The sequence below is a fragment of the Clarias gariepinus genome, chromosome 12, assembly GCF_024256425.1.
Source record: "Clarias gariepinus isolate MV-2021 ecotype Netherlands chromosome 12, CGAR_prim_01v2, whole genome shotgun sequence".
Classification (NCBI taxonomy): Eukaryota; Metazoa; Chordata; class Actinopteri; order Siluriformes; family Clariidae; genus Clarias; species Clarias gariepinus.
Genome location: NC_071111.1, coordinates 33,351,642 through 33,368,962, shown reverse-complemented (window position 1 = coordinate 33,368,962; position 17,321 = coordinate 33,351,642). Strand labels below are relative to the sequence as shown.

The 17,321-nt window shown below is 44.3% G+C and overlaps 1 non-coding gene and 1 pseudogene across 1 annotated transcript; both read right to left on the bottom strand.

Moving 5' to 3' along the window:
- Positions 1-10,979: 10,979 nt before the first annotated feature.
- On the bottom strand, positions 10,980-11,094 carry LOC128535095 (U5 spliceosomal RNA). The gene has a single exon (XR_008361826.1). It is a non-coding gene; the product is annotated as a U5 spliceosomal RNA (small nuclear RNA).
- Positions 11,095-11,598: 504 nt separating this feature from the next.
- On the bottom strand, positions 11,599-11,813 carry LOC128534884 (uncharacterized; annotated as a pseudogene).
- Between the last annotated feature and the right edge of the window lie 5,508 nt (positions 11,814-17,321).

Sequence of the window (17,321 nt, the reverse complement as noted above, 5' to 3'; positions counted from 1 at the left end):
ACTGCGTTATCTGTGAAAGTAATATAGGTTTGGTTAAACAGAATTGCATTTATACCACATAGTGGACATGAGTCATTGTCACATATAATCTGTACAACTGTTTGTCATGTCGGGTAAGTCAGGGGAAATTCTGGTCAAAGTCAGTCTCATCTGTATGAGAAGCGGATGCTGCTTTCAAGAAGATTCTCATACTTAATTCGGAGCAGCGGAGTGTTTAACGCTGCGCAATTTGGTGTCCAACTTGTGCCAATAGTTGGTTATTTCTCCAATTAGGATTTAATTTCTTTGCACTTTGCTACTATAGGATGTTAGGTTCTCCTCTCTTTTTCCTTCTTTTCTGGTACTTGTTTTGGGGACTCTTGTGTAATGGTTCAAGGGATACCACGTGGTTTTGCCTTTCACTTGAATTGCAGTTGGAGTGGCTGCCAGAACTTCGTAGGGCCCCTCCCTCCTGGCCTTGTGCCACTTCCTCCTACACACTCACAGATAGATAGACCTGGTCTCCTGGATTGATGGGACATGGAATGTCTTTTCCTTCCTCCGCCTTTTTGCTCTTTTCCTGCACATAGATTGCTTTATATATGGCAGTTAGTTTCATCATATATAATCTAAGTTTCAATTGCAATTGTTTTAGCGGTGGGCCTTTATATGGCCCTCTACAGAACGGCACAGGCATACTGTAAGTCGAACCTTTAGCATTTCATGCGGGTTAAGTAGGTATTTCTGTTAATTTGCATGCGATAGCTCACCAATGCAAGAGGTAATATATCAACCCAGTTAAGGTTTGTACTAGCAAAAATATTGTTAAGCTTGACTTTGAGAGTTCTGTTTATTCTTTCTACCATACCCTGGGACTGTGAATGATAGACACATCCAAAACTTTGTTTTATTCTCAACTGTTGTTAACAGTTTTCTGAATGAACACTGATCTATTATCTGAACTGATTTTTGACGGAATTCCAAACCTAGGCATCACTTCCCTTGTGAGGAATTTGATAACTGTTCCGGACCCTTAATCTGCAGAAGGCATTGCTTCTACCCATCTACTAAATCTGTCTGTTATTACAGGCATGTACCTTTTGCCTCGAGCATACATTATTATTTTCATGTAAACGCCAAATACCTTGTGCATCCTTCTGAACTCCCCTTTGGAGCTAAATCGAGTGCTCGTATGGACCTGCTTGATGTTGAACCTGAGTAATATCTTTCAACTTAGGCTGCGGTTCTAAGGACTATTGGCACCTGCACTGCCAGTTGACACTTTGATGCCTGCTCTGCTTCTAAGTCTGCTACGGTGTGTTGTTACCTTTAGTGACATCATAACCATCTTGGTAGCATCCTAACAGACATTAGTTTACTTGTTTGTTCAACATGCTGAATGAGAGTTCTGTCACTCCTTTTAACCCATCCTTACGTTCACACTGCTCTAAACAGATGACCTACCCCATGCGGATAGGCTGTAACTGAGCAGAACATGGTTGTGAAGTATGCTAAGATGAGATGGGTTTGAAGTTTTCTCCATCTTTCCTTATTACTGCATATTCTGTGACTTCCTCCATGGTCTCTAAAACTAGAACCATCGACAAAGTAAGTGACTTCTGCTTCCGTTATCGGTTTAGACTCAAGATCAGGTCGTACCTAGTAAATGCTAATGAATTTGCCACACAATCATGAGACACTCCTTCATAGTCTAAAGGAATTAATTCAGCTGGGTTAACTGTGTCACATCTTTTTATAGTCGGGCATATGTAAGCAATGAAGAATATACTAGAATGCAAGTTTGAGTAAGAACAAATTTCCTTTGTTCTATTAATTTTACAACCTTATGATGGGTATAAATGGTTACTGGGTAACCCATAGTCAATGTAGATGCTTTGTCATATGCATAATGTACTGCTGCGAGTCCCTGCTGATGGAATGGTGGGTAACCTTGCGCTACATTATCTAACTTAGTGCTGTAGTAAACTAGGGGGTGTTTCCTCCTTCCACTGCAGGTTTCCTGCATCAACACGGCAGAGACATATCCATCCGCTTGGTTAGCCACATACATATAGAACATTTTGGTATAATCAGGTATACCTAAATTGGTGCTGTCTACTTTTCTTTTTGAGTGATTCAAATGCTAACCGTGTTTGTGTTCCATTTAACTGGAGCACAATCTTGCAGTCCTTCTTCTTTCATTACGTTTTTACTGCACACTTCCCAATTCAGTTAGGATTGAAGCCTATTAAGCCTAGAGAGGTCATCAACTGTTTTACTGTTTGTGGCAATGGTGCTTTACTTATTCCTTCTAATTGAGTATGCGCTATGGCTATTGTACCATGTGAAATTAGCCGCCCTAAATATTCAACTTAAGTTAAGTTGTAATTAAGCTTTAGACACTTTATGACCTCCTTTTGCTAACTTACTGAGTCTTTTGAATGAAATCCCTATGGCATGTTTCTAATGATGACGAACATATTAAGCAATTATCCATAAACTAGAGAAGGTTACCTTCTATCATTAAATCTGCTAAATCAGCTTTTTTGAAACCTGATGAAATATATATGCAGTGAGTGTTTGAACCTCCGTGGCATTTTTGGTACATATAATGTTTACCAGCATATGTAAATGCAAATAAATATCTACTCTCTTCCGCCACTGGAATACTGAAGAAGGCTGAACAAAGATCAATTGCAGTAAAATATTTGGCTTCGAGTGGGACATTGGTTAGCAATGTGTGGATCTGGAACATCTGCTGGATAATCCTCTATTATACTATTAATTGCTTACAAATTATGCACAAAACGCCATTTATTTTTTACCTGGCTTGATAACCGGGAAAATTGGAGTATTACAGCATATGGTTGTTTCTTCTAGTACCGATGCTTTTACCAGGCCTTTAATAGTATGTTTTATGCCAGCTTCTGTTTCAGGGCGCAAAGGATATTATCTTATTCTGGGCAGTTTTACATTTGGTTTAAGTTGTACTTGAACCGGGCTGGCTGATTTAATTAGGTCTACATCTGTATCATGGCGAGACTATAAATCAGGTGGGATCTGACTCTTCATTTCCCTAAACAATTCATCTTCAACAGTCTTAACTACCTCAGATGCTGATGCCATTTATGTTTGTGATTTGTGGCTGACTACAACCTTCTAAGGAATACCAATCAAGTTATTACCACACAAGATTTTGATACAGGTTTTCATCCGCAGAATGAAAATCAACAGGTTTATGGTTGACTTCCACTGGACTTCTTTGGCTTCCTTCATCCTTGGTTCTAAGTCCTTTGATCTGCCATTTTGTTCTACATATAATGTCACCTGAGGAACAGAATCAGTTACATTAAACCACCTCTTCCCAAAATCACTCATGTACCCTGATTGCTGCTCCTTGTCGACCGATGATGTACAGTGTAACTAATTTAACCTTGTGCTCTTTTGTTTCTTCCTGCCATGTTTGTTCTAAATCAGTATCCTTAGTTGAGTCATACATCATTGTGCAGTGAAAAGCCGCAGTGAGTACCTTCAGGATTTGTGATTTAATGAATCTTCCCCATTTGACTTAACTCCCTCTCTAGCTCCCCTATCCAATACACATTTACTTGTGGTTCTGCCATTGCCATTTGATTTTAATACTTTTCAGGTCAACATACAATACTCCTTTTAGAGAACACCATATTTGAAGTCCTAATTTACATAATGCATCTCTGCTTAATTAATTAACTGGTGTCTGACTCAAGCCTAATACAGATTTGGTTACACTTATTGTTAATTGTAGATGGACTTGGGCGGGCATCTCTTAAATTTAAGCAGGTATAAACTGCTCCTGTTTCAACTAACATGGGTGTATTTTTCCCATCTACCTCAATGTGTAACATGGGTTCTTGTTCAGCATTAGTTATTAAACTAGCTAACTGATTCTCCCCTGTAGCACTCTCTGGGCACCCCTAATACCCCTGTTTTGGACCCCTCCCCCCATGGGTTTATTGGGCCTTGAACTTGATCTCGAGGGGGTTGTTGCAACTCCCCTCCCATCACACCCCTCGAGGGCTGGGCCCTGGATGTGTTAGGCAAATGTATCGGTTATGTCCAGCCTGTCCACACCCCCAACATACTCCAGGGGCAAAGTTTGCATGAGTGTCAGGTTCAGGCATCTGGTGTGAGCTTGGGAAGTGCCGCTGATGCTGCCGTTGCTGTGACTGCTGCTGGCTGGATCATCAGTAAAGGGTTTGGGCCTCTCACAGACATTTGCCCTGCTTCTTTTGTTACCAGGGTAACTTGAACTTTTCCTTTATTTCTCTTCATTAGCTCCTCGAGCTGTAACTGAGTCAGTTTTCTGTACAGTTCATGTTCTTGAGTTCTTAACTTCTGCTCGTCTTCTATTTTGGTCAACAACATGTGAGACATGATTACAGAACTCTTTGTATGATTTAGAGATTAAGCCGACCACATCCTCCAGTTTACTTTTCACCAGTTGAGGCATGGCATTTCCTACAGTGTGTCGGAATAGTGTAGACAACAGTGCATCTCCCTCAGGATCACTTTTCAGCTTCTTGCTCCACCTTTTTAACTGCTTCTGAATGTACAGTTTTGAGTTTTCAGTCTCTTGCATTCATAGTTCCCACCAACAGAAGCTTGCCTGAGGTCTTCTCTTCTAAGACCTTAATCCATTTTCCTGCCCCTTTGTGAATGTTAGGGAGGCAGTTGACAAGTCCCTCGAGATCTTGAGTTGCCCACGGTACATAATCTCTGTGCACCTTTAATTTAAATTGGGAATTGTAGAGCTAGGTGCCTAAGTCTCCCAGTATTCCTTCCCTGTTTCCCACTGCCCATATTAAATGACAAATCCTTTTTACCATCATACTCTCCACTGTACAAAGATCTATGTCGATTCCTTAATGTTGTATCCATTTTACTTCTTACTTGTCTGGGTTTTATAATGCCCTTGACTAACCTCTCTTCACTTGCTTCCCATATACCTTTTTTACTTTCTGTAGATCTGCCCTTATCTCCTCATAACAATCTAACAGTGTGCTTTCTTCTCTATCCATTTTCCTATCCTTTCTCTTTCTTCTGTATCAACTCCTCTCCTTCTTTCTTAAACAGAGCTAGGACTTCTCACTCCTGCTGTCTCTTTAACCCTCTTTGGACACATTTTTCTTCTTTTGCCGCCACCTTATAATTTCTCCACAGTTTCTTTATCCACACACTGCCACATCAAATGCTCCCTCCTTTGGCCATTTTGTAATTATCTCTTTAGTTCTCTTTTGCCATTTATTTGCAATCTTAGTTATGATATTTCCATGCAATGAATGCCTCAATACTAATGTATTCACCTGGGAGGCTGCCATTATGCTTGATAGTCTATGTCACCACAACTTAGATATTCTTGCTTTATTTTCTGATTATGCACTATACTTAGTGACTAAATTTACTTACAGCATACAATATTGTATAATCACAGATTTATCTTCCTTTCTTAACAAAACTCAACAATGATAACCACCCTCTTATATACAATATTTCACTATAGGACTTGCCAGCCAGTACAGTCTATTTTTAAACACAGTGACTACTTTTATCTATAACCGATTAATGCCACAGTATTAATATTGGTTCAGACACATTCACCACTCCTGTCACACAGTGCTATGTGTGGGGTTTAGATAAGGTATATGTGCAGAGGTGAATGCTTTGGGAAAGTCTTTTAATAAAGGAAACAGAACATGAGCAAAGAGAAGCTAACGTAACCAGAGCTAAACCAACCAGGAGCTGAACTAAATAAGGAGCTGACCCTACACAAGAACCTAAATATAACATGAGCTAACAAGACTAGGAGAGAAACATAAAAACCTAAACATAAGAGCTAACCACAACTTATAAGAGCTAACCAGAACAGACTATATCCAGAAACAAAGAGAATATGACACTAGAACAACCTAATACATGAAGCATATCATTCAATCAGGTTAAGTAGCTTAATTGAATGGCATAGGAACAATGGAAATGGCATGAACCAGACAGACACAGAGGAAATTCAACAACCAATTAACTAACCAATACTTAAACACAACAGATACCCAACAACTAGAACACAATGTTATAATAATAATAATACCTCAGCTCAGGTGAGCGCTCACCCGACCGAGGTGCATTCTAAGAAATGAAGTTTAGAACCGAAGAAACACAAAAGGAACCTAAACTTAGAAAAATGGAGCCTGGACGCATGGCACCTTCTGATGTTAACCGTGACAACTCCACAATATTTCTTTATTCATAGAACAGTGACAACTCCACTGTATTTCTTTATTTATATATTTATACTTCGTACTTTGTCCCTGTTTTCTCTAGAAAATAGGCTAATTTATCCATACTTGTCTCTCTTATATTCTAATAAGGGCTCATTACTTTCTTTATTATTTTCTTTATTATTTCTACTTTTCTTTTTCTTTTTCCATTTATTTCATTTAATTTTAATTAATTAATTTATTTATTTATTTACTATTTTTATTTATATATTATAAATTTTTAATAAGGCCTTCATACACACAGGCGTCTCCGGTCCGGCAGCAGCTGTCCCCCTCTGCTCAGGGGTCAAGCCCTGTTCTCTGGACACAGCTTATAATATCACTAAACCAGACTCTCTCTCTCTCTCTCTCTCTCTCTCTCTCTCTCTCAGGCACACAAAGTGCTCCCTTGCATTCAGACAGTTTTAGACCAACACATCAATTAGACACAACCAATTGCAATTGCCTTTAACTTTATGGCACACAGCGGTGCTCCTCATACTTAGATATTAATATAAATTCATATACTTCTGTATATTGCTCATAAAAAAGATATCTATATAAAATTTCACCACCAGCCTCATACAATAATTTTTTGGTGGCTACACATTATCGACATACATCTGTACATTCCTCATAAAACGTTATTTATAAATATTTAGCTGCTGTGTACCCTTACACAAGCAGTATAACTAATTAAGCGCAATTCCTTATTAACTGCTTCTTCCCCATTGCCATCCATCAAGGCCCTCTTGACAATGGGTACAGATTAATACTGAGCCACTCTCTCTCTTTAACACAAATAGATGCTCAAATGCGCTCTCTCATACTTGTCTTGTCATGCTGCCATCTAATCAAAGCCCTCTTGACAACATAACAGACCAATGCATGCTTAATTTATCAAATTACTATCAGTATAACAGTTAGTACTGTAAGCTGATGCATGCATTCTTTCCTGAAAACAAAGCCCATCCAAAACTACTTTAATTTGGAGAGGTCTTTAAAGGCATTCTTACCAACACGGGTGATCTCAGCGAACAACACAAACTAAGTACATAAGCAAAAGTTGCTTACCTTTGTATGTGGCCACATGTTTGTGCTGCCGATCAGTCACCTTTGCCCCTTTTCCACCCTGCTCGCAGCGCCAAGATGTCGTGGAAATTAATTGAAGACTCAGGCTTTGGTTTTCAGAAGATAACGACCTTTATTTATCATGCAATAACGGCCGGGGGAGACTGCAGTGTCACACTGAACTCTGAACGCTTTTCGTTTAAATACCCTCTGATACAATGGAGTATTCAGTATACAGTGATGTTCCACAACAGCTGAGTTTCTTTAAATTCCCCCGTTTTATGTATACCTCACCTTCCTGGGCAAGCACATTCCAGGAGGCCTTATATGGTTAGATTTTGCACGTACAATTCCCCATCCTATGTATAGCTTGGATTCCTAGGCAAGCACTTTTCAAATTGACTACAGAGAATGACTATTATGTTCCAATGGGTACCTAAAAGTAAGTGAAATCACATAGAAATTACTACCATAACCTCAGCGTGATGGCCTTCACTAAAATTTTGTAGTCCACGTTTAGCAAGGTTATCGGGCGCCAGTTTGACAGGTCAGACCGTTCCCCTTTTTTATAAAGCAGGGTTATGCAGCCCATCCGCATAGAAGGGGTAAGAAGCCCTTGACCTATACACTCTTGAAAAACGGCCAGCAGATTTGGTCCTATGAGATCCCAGAAAGCTACATAGAACTCCTGTGGTAGCCCATCCAATCCGGGTGCAGAACATCGTTTCAAGGCCTTCTCCAGTTCTCTCGGGGACAAGCCACATTCTAGAGCTTTGCATTCCTCATTTGAAAGTTAGTTTTTGAGCCAGTCCAGCAAGCGAGTCTTGTCCTTTCATTCCTGGCCTCTTTGCCTAAAGAAGCCTTCATAAAATTTGGATGCCATTTCTGTCACGGTGTTTATATTCTTCCCCTCATGCTGCACCACCTCTATTTCAGACTTTCTAGGTCTAGTTCAAACTGCCTCGAAAAAAAAACCTGGATGGGCGCTCCCGCTCCAAGCCCTTTCGAGCCCCAGCCAGTATTGCAAAAGCTTTAGCACGTCTCTAAAAAAAAAAACACCCAATTTGTTCTTTGAGTGTTTCAAAGCTCTTCCAATCCGATGACTCCCCGGAGGCCAACTTTACTCCCAAGATCTGTAGTTTATCTGAGGCAGCTTGGATTACCTGTCGCTCATTCTAAGCCTTTTTTTTCGACCATTCTCCACAGAAAGCTGCTGTGCGGGCTTTTACCCCTTCCCACCAACTTCCCCAGGAAGGCCACTCCTGTCTTAAAGCTTGCCAGCTCTTCCAAATCACCCGATATACTGCATGAAAATCTTCATCCTCCAACAGGCTGGTGTTAAAACGCCAGTAGTTTGGACCCCTACTTTCCACTTTTATCACCACTGTGATCCCAACTACGTTATGGTCTGAGGCCCAAGTTGGAAAATTCGTATAGTTTCTTGCCTCGTGTCCCTTGGGAAAAAACAAATAGTCTAGCCTTGATTTGTCTCCACGTGAATTACTCCAGGTAAAACCCCCCCGACCTGGTCCTGCGAGTTCACCAGCATCTTTTAACTGGACCGTACTGCAGAGGGATCTTATCTCTGCGCTACCTCCTCCTGTTTCTTTCTTGTCAAGGGACACATTGAAGTCCCCACCCAGGAGCACCAATCTATTTGTAAAACAGACATGCTCAAGATTTGTGAAGAACCCCTCCTTTCTATCCCCTGTGCAGGGTGCGTAGACATTGATTAGTCTAAGAGGGACTCCCCGAAATTTGCAATCCACACACAAAACGCGTCCTGGCACTATGCTCAGCGTAGCCGTGATTTCACAATCCCACCCCCTAAATAAAATCCCTACTCCATCTGCTTTAGTATTCCCCACCCCCCCAACTGAAATCCCCCCCTTCCAGTCCTCTTGGAAAATCTCCACATCCACATTATCTTTCAAATGACATTCCTGTAAAAATAATACATCAAAAGAAACAAACTCAAGTGACAGGAAAAAAGCTCTTCGTTTTTGGAGGCTTTTTAGACCCCTTACATTAAGTGTACAAAAATTAAATAACATTTATCTAGTTTGCCTCCTCTTCTAAAGGGGAGACCCCACTCATTCTCTTTCCTCTCCCCATCCCCATAGTCTTTTTAAGCCTATCCTCCTCCCACCCCGGAAATGGAGGGACTGGGGATAAGGCCGCCATCACACAGGGTTCACTGTCATCCATATCATCAAGCTCTTGCAATAATTCAAATCTGTTACTCACTTGGCACCGAGTCCTTCTTTGTGATTCCTCCTCTACATCCTCCTTTGGTAAGGGTCGCTTTCCAGTAACAATAGCCCATTCTGGAACCATTTCTGCATCACCTGGAAGGCTGCTCGCCCAGTCGGCTTGAGCCTCGATGTTTGCGGTGTCCATAACCTGCACTTCATCTACACTAGGATTAATTTTTGCCAGTAGATTTCCCTCTGGTATCTCGCCTATGGCCTGAAGCAGTCCTTCTGATTCTTCAACGTCCTTCTCTTTGATGTTTCCCGGCATTTCATGTACAGACGGTTCTCCTTCTCTCTCCATGTTGTGTCCTTTGTCTTGGTCTTGTATTTCTGCACCACATCCTGAAGCTGGATCTGCAGGGCTGTCTATGGTCAAAGCTCCTTTACTCTTACTTGGTTCCACTTTGGAGCTTAACTTTTCCTCGCCCGTAGGGCCCTCCACCGAAAACAAGTCAGCAAAGGTTCTTTTCCTCAGTCCACAATCCCTATAAAGGTGGTTTCCCCCACCACAAAGACTACGCTTCTTAGGGACATCGCATTTTGCTGCTACATGATCTTGGGACCTGCATAATCGGCACTTGTTACTGTTACAAGTGGACTTTGTGTGTCCTATTGTTCCACATTTTCTACAGGTTACCGGCTGCCCAGGATAATACAGGAACCCCCTATGGGGTCCAATAGCAAAGGAGGCTGGAGGCTGCATTACCCTACCAGGTGCAGAAGGATCTGGACGAAAGCGCACTTGATATCTCCGCCTCCCAGTCCAGATTCCGTATGTGTTCAAAAGTTTTTGTCCACCCTCAACTTTCAAACAAAATCTACGTAGAAAGCAGTTTATGTCTTCCTCTTCAACAAATGGATTATACATGTGCACGGTGACAGATACCTCTTCCCAGATGTAAAGAGCTCTTAACAGTAGCCCCTCCAGTGCTGGATGCTCCTGGTTCTTCTCCCATGCAGACATGAACGCCAAGCAGGCAGCCATTTCTCCAAAAGTAACATCCATAAATCCAATATGAGCAAAATCCTGAAGACAGAGAATGGAAGAAGCTGGTCTAGCCAGCACACCTTGCAAAATCTCCTTAACAAAATGTCCGACACGAAATCTGGTCCTGATGAGTTGACTCGCATTTTTCTTTAACTCAATCCTTACAGAGTTTCTTAGCCGCGTCACACGGACCGGACCGGCAGCATCCACTTCTGACATTTTGATCTTAGCCAAAAGGCCGAGAAGCGATAACCCGTAAACTTCCCAAGACAAGGGTTCACACCTTGACGTCGGGATGACTTCAGGAGGGTAGGCGGTAACATCTGCTGAAAACTCAGGCCCAGAGACCAGGAAATTTCATTTCATTTCTCACTTTAAACACAATCAAAAATCAGCTTTGCAAGAGCAAAGCCCACAAAAATAAGGTAAACTCATCAACGTTCCTCTCCACGGAAAGCTTTAGTAAAATGCGAAAGATTTATGCGTGATTGAAGAGAAACCTGGGATACTTTGGAGGTGGGACCAGGCCCCTGGTCCAGTGTTGCACAGGTAGAGAGCTACCTTAGGGTGAGGGGGCCTGTGAAAGAAGGTTATTGTGAATAGGCAAAGCAGAACAAGGTCAGTAATCGGCAGTAAGAAATTAGGGCTATCCAAATTTAGCCAACAAGGGCCAGGTGAGACTTGTGTGCTGTGTCCCTAGAAACGGATGGCAGTAAAAAGAGTGTGGGAGGTAAAGGGTTAAATGGGCAGGGCTGAGATGTAGGCGGAGTGGTGGGGTGGGCAGTGTGTGTAAAAGTAAGTAAGTAAGTTTGGAATTTACTGTTTGAAAACATCCAGAATTCGTGTAATCATCAAAATCCATCTGCTGGTATGTCACTACAAGTCTCCAAACTTACATCAATCTATGGTCAACAGGTGTAAATTTTGACAAATTAAGGTGAGAGTCCCAAATAAATAAAATTTGGAAACCTTTCAATTATTGCACATACACATTTCTTTCTTTGACATTTTGTATGTGTGCACCATTCCTGGAAGCACTGCAATACCAGGTTGATGCGTGGAGCGGATGGAGCAAGCCCCTGTTCCTGCTCCCTAATCTAAAAATCCATTTAATATAAGGTCCTCGTATGGAGGACGTATCAGATATTAAACTGATAAGAACAGATTTTTTTTTTTTTTTTATTAAACACATGCAGACTTACACACTCTTTTCAAAAGAAAAATTATCAACACAATAAAGGACCATGATACAACTTTTCATGTCAGCTTACATCACCTACTATTGTCTAAATTATCCATTTTCTTAGGGAGGACCAAATCTCCCGACAAAATTAAACACACAAAGAAAACTCACCCTACAAACCATCAAACTGTCACATTAAATGGCAAGCCTCCTCCAGAAATTTAACCTAATAACATAAATTGTCACATATCACATATAACTTAATGCTTTATGTTTTCCCTCTAAGAAAGCAAAATACCCTTCATTTCATTTTTTAATGTGGCCACCATGCATCTCCCACCACACTGACCCCAGAAAAACCCCCTCCCTTCCCGCCTCCCACCCCCACCCTCACAAAACCTTCTCCACTTATCCCTCTCTTCCTTAACTTTGCCATTTTGCCTCTGAAAGCATGGAGCAAGCTTTCCTGGTCGACCTGTCCGGACAGGCTTCGGATGCATTCGCACCTCGCACCCCACAGGACGCACTTTGCCACTGAGATGGCTTGCCACAATGGCCTTGCCCTCCCTGGCTCCATGCGCTTCAACCCACTGCCGTACAGTACGAGGTCCCGGCACAAGGCCATTCCCCCTTTATCAGTCCACCACTCTGACACCCGTCTCCAGAACTGAGCCGCGATGGGACATGACCACAATGCATGCTCGACAGTCTCCTCACCCCCGCACCCTACCGGACACAGAGGCGTGCGGCTTGAGCCATGCCGATACATTCGTTCTCTCACAGGGAGACGTCCCAGAGCCCCCAGCCAGTGCAGGTCCTTACTGGCCCCATCAAGCCAGGCGGGCTGTAGGGAGGCCCAGTCTATGCCTGGCATCCGAGGAAGGGTCCCACCTGACTGTGAAGTGCAGCAGTCTATTAATGCTGCGTACAGTTTCCGGTGGTCCAGCAGAAGGCCGTCCACCAGGCACCATGGCCGATCTCTAACAAACTCGGCCACCTTCTTATAATGCAATGGGCGGTCCAGAGACCATGGCAATGTACCTCTCCAGGGGATCACAGCTCGCAACGTGAAGCCCAGCCAGAACTTTGCGAACAGGGACGCGTTGTGCTTGTCTCCTCCACCGACCACTCTAGCTAGGAAAGCTACGTACATTGCCATTATCTTAAGAGGGGCGCAAGCAACCTTTCCTCTCTTGCTCTTGACGAAGGCGGTCGCATCTGCTCTCCCTCCCTTATCTCTCCCCGCTTGCTTCTCTTGTCTGTCTTGTGAATACTATTCAGAGACTCTCCTCGTCTTGCTCTTGAAAATAAAAAAAAAGGAATATGGATTTGATCAAGTGGTCTCTGAATGCAATTGACACGATCTTCTCAACGAGAAATGTGGGTTCTGGGGAACCTACTTGTCCTGCTGAGACGTTTGCTGCTGGATACACGATGGACGGTTGGGAGAAGTGGCGCATTGTGTGCCTGGCCGCACTGTCTCTGGAGGATGTTGAAGATATCTACCTATTCGGAACTCTGATAACTGGGATTCTGCTGATTGGATTAGGTGGGATACTTGGATATCGAAAAATCTTAAAAGCAGTCAGTCTTAACCCCAAGAGACTGGCTGGCTGGGAAATAGTGGTGACGAGAGCTGTCAGTAATCAGACTGTGGTTCTGGACCGCAAATTGGATAACATCTTGGTGAGACTAGCAGCTATGCAACATCATTTGGACAGACCTGGAGACCAGTGATGGACATTAAATATCTGTGAAATTGGCAGATATTGATCGAAACCTGGAAAATATGTTTGTTTTTTTCGGCTGCCCTTTTTCTTTCCAGCTACTGCATTCAAGGCCGTGGTGGAGACATAACTAACTCCCCGAAGACCAAGATAACGAGACGCTCTGGAATCCTACTCCCCCCCCCTTCAAGGACACCTGGCGCAGACTATTACGGGATGTTACAGGCTTACAAACTGACACGCACGCACTCACGCACTCACAGAACAGCTACAGATAAACACTCTACCTTCCCCATATCCAACGCCTTCGTGTGCTTATTCCCTTCAGTGTGGGCAGGCGGAATCGGGACCAGCGCTCTTTAGCTGCAGGGACTGGAGCTGTTTGCCTACATTGGACATTTCCTATCCCCTGTACCCTCATCGTTGCAATGTTTATGTCTTGTGATTACATGTTTTTTCTGTGCTTGTTGCTGAGGTATTTTTGTACCCCTGATCGCACACTGCCCTTTTCAAAGGACAGTCTGGGAGGGGATTTTTTACTCTCATTATCCTAATGTATCTTATTCCTTATTTTCTATGATGGCGCCGGTTAGGTGGCTGCCGTCGCGACTCTGTGGTCGCAAAAATCATTTCGCTGCATATTGTACTCTGTATGATTGTGCATGTGACAAATAAACTTGAACTTGGACTTGAAGCAACTCGCCTTCCGCCCTTCTCCCGTTCCATATACATCCTTGTGCGGGTGACCTGCTCTGTCCTCCCCCCCCAAATGAATGTAAATACAGTGCGTTCTAGCCGCCTTCCTGTTACAAATGGGACAGGGAAGACATAGGCCAGATGATTCAGCCTAGCCAGCAGGTCTGAATTGACCGCCACCACTCTACCTGTAAGAGACAGGTCTCTTCTGCTCCAGCTTTCAGCTCTTGCTTGAAGTTTCCTTAGAGCCATGTCCCAGTTCTTTTGGGCACTGTTCTCTCTCCAGAAAACAACACCCAAAATCTTAAGCCCATCCTGGCATAAAGAGAACCCTCCCGGAACATTAGTTCTACCAGCCCATGTACCGGCATACAAAACCGCAGACTTGCTGCGGTTGATGCGTGCTCCTGTAGCGCTCGAAAACTCTCCCAGAATCTGCCGGACCACATTAAAGTCCTCGTCTCGGCCAAGGAATAGTGTCGCATCATCTGCATATGCTGACACTTTGGCTCTAGCCCCACCTGCCCCTGGAATATGTAACCCCTGAAAAGCAGGCTCACTTCTTAACCGTTCCACCAGTGGCTCAAGATACAGCACATATAGCATTGGTGACAATGGACACCCTTGTCTGACCCCTCCTCGCTGCTCAATTAGCTCAGAGGAGTGCCCGTTTATGCTCACACGGCTACCAGCTTTGGCGTACAGCAAGCGTACCATGGCCATGAATCCTGGACCAAAACCCATTCGCTGTAAAACAGCAAGGAGAAACGTGTGGGACACACGGTCAAAGGCCTTCTCCTGATCCAGGCTCAACAAGGCCAGTGGCACACGACGTTGCTCAGCCCACGCTATGGCGTCCCTGATCAGTGTCAGGTTCAGGCTGCACGAGCGTCCAGGCACTCCGCAGGTCTGATCCGGGTGAATGGCTACGGCCATCACCCTTTTCAGGCGCAGACTTATGGTTTTAGCCAAGATTTTATAGTCGGCCGTGAGTAGTGTTATCGGCCTCCAGTTGGCCAAGTCCACCCTGTCACCCTTTTTGTGCAGCAGGGTGATGTGCCCCACTCTTGCTGACAGAGGTAGGATACCGGACTCCAAAGCCTCCCCAAAGACCGTCACCAAGTCTGGACCAACCAGGGGCCAGAAGGTCCGGTACCACTCAACTGGTAGTCCATCTCCACCAGGAGCCACCCCAGTTTTTAAGGAGAGCATGGCACTCTCCACCTCTGCCATGGAAACTTGTTCCTCAAGTTGTGCTACCTCTTCCTCTGACAGCCGACTTGTGACACTATCTAAAAAGCCCTCGGCCAGGTCTCCTCTCACCTCCTCTCTTGCTTGGAAGAGTTCAGCATAAAAGGACCTGGCCACTTCCACCATTCTCTCAGGCGCTGTCACTATTTGAGGACCTTCTTTCAGGCCCTCGACAAAGGAGCTCCGCTGCCGACTTCTAACGCTGTTAAAGAAGTAGCGTGTGGGGGGCTCATCCAGCTCGAGAGCTTCCCTGCCAGCTTGTACAAGATAAGCACGGGCCTCAGCCTCGTAGTGTGTCCGGAGAGCCTCACTAGTGTCCCTGAGTTTCCCCTCATCCTTGTCTTGCCAAGCCTTACAGAATACCGTGGACCACCGCTTAGCCTTTTCATTCTTTCTCCTTGCCATCTCCTGCCCCCACCAGCGGCCCAAAATGGCAGTCTTCTTTTTTACCTCCTCCCACCATTCTGCCCAAGTGCCATACAGCATCCTGAGTCGCCTCCATCCTGGATAGTGGTGACAAAAAACCTCGCAGAAGGAGGGGTCTTGGAGCACAGTTCGATTTAGTCTCCATGCCCGCCTACCCCTCTGGTTCCCCTCCACCTGGATGCTACCAAGCACCAGGCAGTGGTCGGAGGCCCAGAAGGGCTTCAAGAGGCATGTCTGCACCCTCACCCTGTCCGTTACAAACAGGAAGTCGAGCCTTAAGGAATTACCTCTGGAGTTCCTCCAGGTGTGACCCGAGGCCTGCGGCTCAACTGCCCTGAACATGTCGACCAGGCCTGCTCCCGCCATCACCTGAGCCATTTCTCCCCCTCCTTCCCCCTCGCTATCCACATTAAAATCCCAACTACCACCAATCTATTAGTGTAGAGCAAGGGCTCAATTAGGCGAAAAAAACCCTGTCTGTGACCCCTTCTACATGGGGCATAGACACCAACTGCCCTATACTGCACACCCCTCTATCTCCCATCCACACAGATAATTCTTCCTGGCACCACACATAGCACTGATTCCACAACCCACTCATGGGATTTAAATAAAATGCCCACGCCATCCCCTTTGCTCTCCCCAACCCCCCAAACCGAGGGTCCCAGCTCCCAGCCTTTTAAAAAGGTTTCACTTTCGCTTGTTGAAATTAGGTGGCACTCGTAAAAACAAAAAATCAAATGAAACAGACCTCAAACTCAAAAATATTGCTGCTCGCCTCAAAGGCTGCCTTAGTCCCCGCACATTTAATGTGCCTACCACCAGTGAACCCATTACAGTAAAGGTATAACATTCCTATTCACCCTGAAACCGTGCTCCCCCTCCCCAACAAAGTACCACCCCATTCCCATTTTCACCCCCGTCTTAACCCATTCCCCAATGCCCAACCCCACCACAAGAAAAGAGTTCACAGACCCTTCCCTCCCCACCTTTTTCTTTCCCCACATAAGAAGCATACACATAATAGAATCAACCCGTACAGCCTTTTTCTCCCACCTCCCACTGCCCTGCAAATATAACCCCTTGACTATGCCCCACACCCTTATCATCCACCTCCCATTTTTACCACAAACCACACTTAGAACAGTGCAAACATGATTCCCCTTCCCTCCCTTCACAACCCTGATTTTTCCCCAAATGCAAAACAAACAAGTTATACACAGAATATCTTTCTTCCAACCCATCACGATAAAATGTCCCCAGTCCACTGCTGTCCCACAAAATAGACCAGTCCACTCCTCACAGACATCCATTGTTGTCTATTGCTTTGATCCCTCTCCCCCTCCCTCCATTACCCCTTGTCCGTCGTGACAGGACCTGAGACCACCCCTCATCATCCAATTTATTTGAGGTCTGAGGCCCTCCCTGCCCTTCCACAGACTCCCCTATAAT